The sequence below is a fragment of the Arachis ipaensis genome, chromosome B05 (genome assembly GCF_000816755.2).
Source record: "Arachis ipaensis cultivar K30076 chromosome B05, Araip1.1, whole genome shotgun sequence".
In the NCBI taxonomy this organism is placed as follows: Eukaryota; Viridiplantae; Streptophyta; class Magnoliopsida; order Fabales; family Fabaceae; genus Arachis; species Arachis ipaensis.
This window is the reverse complement of record NC_029789.2, coordinates 26,808,063-26,811,422: the sequence shown is the minus strand read 5'-3', so window position 1 is coordinate 26,811,422 and position 3,360 is coordinate 26,808,063.

Here is a 3,360-nt window from a genome sequence, read left to right as displayed (position 1 = left end):
CCAATTGGCTTGCTTATGACTCAAGAAAGTGCATAATTCAATTGAAAACAAAAGAAAAAGGCTAGTGAAACTAGGCTAAGATGACTTGTCATCACAACACCAAACTTAAAGCTTGCTTGTCCCCAAGCAAGAAATGATTTATTGAAAAGAAAGAATGAAATGGAAGAGGATGTTCATGCTAGTAGAGTGTTATTGGTAGTTCATGGGGTTTTATGTGGATATGTAAACACTCACCTCTTATTGACTCTTAAGCCTAGAAAGTCTCCTTCAAGCTTCAAGTAACATACTGCTATGACCTCTCATTATTTCTTTATCCTTGGCTATTATTTTGTTCATAAGTTTTATTTGAGTGTCATGTGTAGCAAGTTCATTTCCTTTTCTTTATACTTGACACATTATTCACTATAGACACTTGGCTCACATTCCTTCTTAGAACATTGATGCCCAGCACCTCTTTGGGCTACTAAATGCCTTGTAGTTAGGTTGCTCTTGATAGTGGACTTTCAGCTGATGATCCCGGGTTAGTTAACCCAAGTCATCAAGTGTTGATGCACTCCAAAGAGCTTAATAATCCAAGCAGATCCTAATACAAAGACACCACAGGCATATATTCTAAGGTTCAAGCTATTGGTGTCCAGCTTTGTTTCTTTTTGTTTTTCTTTTGTTCTGCCACTCTTTGGCTATTTCTTTTTCTCCCTTTTTTCTTTCTTTCTTTTTGTTTTTAATTTTTCAACAGCAAGAGTTAAGTGTAAATACAATCTATTGGTTTGCAGTTCCTTTGTCCTTCCTTCTGTTGTCCTCTTTTGAGTTATGATGCATAGTGTCTTCAAATGGTGGAGAATTCCCTACATAATTCTTAAAAGTTGCTTGCTTCTCAAGCCCTTAGATGACCAGTTAGTATGCATGAATTGATTGTGGCTTGTGGATTCAATTTGGTGTGGGAACACCAAACTTAATTTCTTGCCACTTTTCTGGATACAGCAGGTTAACTCTAGGCAAAATTTTGTGTCCTTGCTAAAGGTTATGAAGTTTAAGACTAAAAAAAAAGCAGTTAAGTGGTTGAATAATCTGTTTGATTGCTTGGAGCTAGCAATGTGCAGGAAGTTAGAATGTGCTTTTAAATGAGGTTTTGGTGGAACACCAAACTTAGAATCCTCCATTCTCCCTTAAGTTGTTTTTGGTGTGCAACACCAAACTTAGCTCCTTGCAATACATATCAATTATTCAACATTTTTATTGAAAAAGCTATGAAAAGAAAGCTACCTCAGGTTGGGTTGCCTCCCAACAAGCGCTTCTTTATTGTCATTAGCTTGACATTCTTCAATTCTTTTATGGTGGTTGATGCTTGTAGTGCCTCAACTTGTCTCCCTTGACTGTGATCCTCCTCTTTGTTCTATGGTGTTCAATTTCAGCGTACTCTAATGAGAGTATGTTGCAGACAGTGTAATAGTCATCAGTATGTTGGTCTGCTCCCAGCTGTTGATATATTAATTGCACTTTGTCACCTTTGGAAAACCCCTCTGTTGGAATCTTCCTGTTCTTCCAACCCCTTTTTGTTTTGTTTCTGCGTTTCATCCCCTTTTTTGTTGATCTTTCTTTTCTGGCTGTAGGCTTACCTTGGGGATCTCTCTCTTGAGTGGCTAATACTCCAATATCCTCTTGGTCTTTTTCATCATTCTGCACAATCTTCTGCCTTGGGATGTTGTTGTGAATCACCTTGTCAATTTCCATATAGTCCATCCTCTCATTACTAAACTGGGCTTCTGGTAATACCTTCAGAGTGACACTCTTATCATGCATTCTGAGAGTTAGTTCTCCTTGCTCTATGTCTATGATCGCTCTAGCAGTGGCCAAGAATGGCCTTCCCAGTATAATAGAGTCACTATCATCCTCATCTGAATCTAGAACCACAAAATCTGCAGGGTATATGAAATTGTCCACCTTGACCAGAAGGTTTTCAATCACACCCCTGGGGTATACTGTTGACTTATCTACCAGCTCTAGAGACATCTGTACCGGTTTAACTTCCTCTATACGCAGTTTTTTCACCAAGAAGGATGGTATTAAGTTAATACTTGCTCCTAGATCGCACATTGCTTTAGTGATGGTTAATTCCCCAATGGTGCAAGGCAGTAAGAAGCTCCCTGGATCCTCAAGCTTAGGGGGAAGCCCTTTTTGAATCAAAGCCCTGCATTCCTCAGTAAGCATGATAGTTTCCTTTTCTTGCCAACTTCTCTTCTTGTTAATTAGCTCCTTCATGAACTTGGCATATAGGGGCATCTGCTCCAGTGCCTCAGCCAAGGGAATATTTATCTCCAACTTCTTGAAAGTCTCAAGGAACTTGTGAAATTGTTGGTCCTTTGCCTCCTTGTTGAATCTCTGGGGATATGACAGTGGAGGTACAAAGGTCTTCTCTGCTTGTTGCTTTTGATTCTTTGTTGGCTCTTCAATTGCTTCATTCCCCTTTTTTGGAATTTTTGATTGTTCCTCCTCTTCTGGAGTTTGCTTTGAAGCTTGCTTGCTTGCCATTGCATCATTATCATTGGCTTCCTCTTCTAGTGGTCTTTTGCTGCTCTCCAATGTTCTCCCACTCCTTAATTGTATTTCCTTGCATTCTTCCTTAGGATTTGGGATTGTGTCACTCGGTAGTGAGCTTGAAGGTCTCTCAACAGAAATCTGTTTGGAGATTTGCCCAATTTGCCTCTCTAGGCTCTTTATGGAGGCTTCATGGTTCTTGGTTGTCATTTCTTGGTGTTTCAACATTTTGTCTATCAGGGTCTCCAAGTTAGTGAGTCTTTGAAATTCAGGTGATGCTTGTGGTGGGTTGTGAGATGTGGGTGGTGGATGGTAGGCATTTTGGTTGGTGGATTGGTTATTGGATTGGTACTGGTTGGGGTTGGGGTAGTTGTTTTGGGGTTTTCTATGGGGATTCTGGTTAGTTTGCTGCTGGTTGTGGTTTTGGTTGCTTCTTGGGTTGTTTTGGTTTGAGTTCCTCTGCCATGGTTGTTGGTTTTGGGTGTGATTATCTCCCCATCTGAGGTTTGGGTGGTTCTTCCAGGATGGATTGTATGTATCACCATACACTTCATTTGGTCCTTGGTTGTGCATATACTGTACTTGCTCTTGTTGTTGTTCTTCTTGAGTTTCTTCATTTTGCCCCCATGTGGATGATGGTTGGCTTGTGTTAACTGCTGCAACTTGGAGGCTATCAATCCTCTTGGCCATTTGCTCAAATTGTTGTTGAATCTGCTGCTGCATCATCTTGTTTTGAGCCAAGATTGAGTCCACTCCTTCTAGCTCCATTACTCCTCTCCTTTGTGATGGTTGGCGATTTCTTTGGTGAGCAAAGAAATATTGATT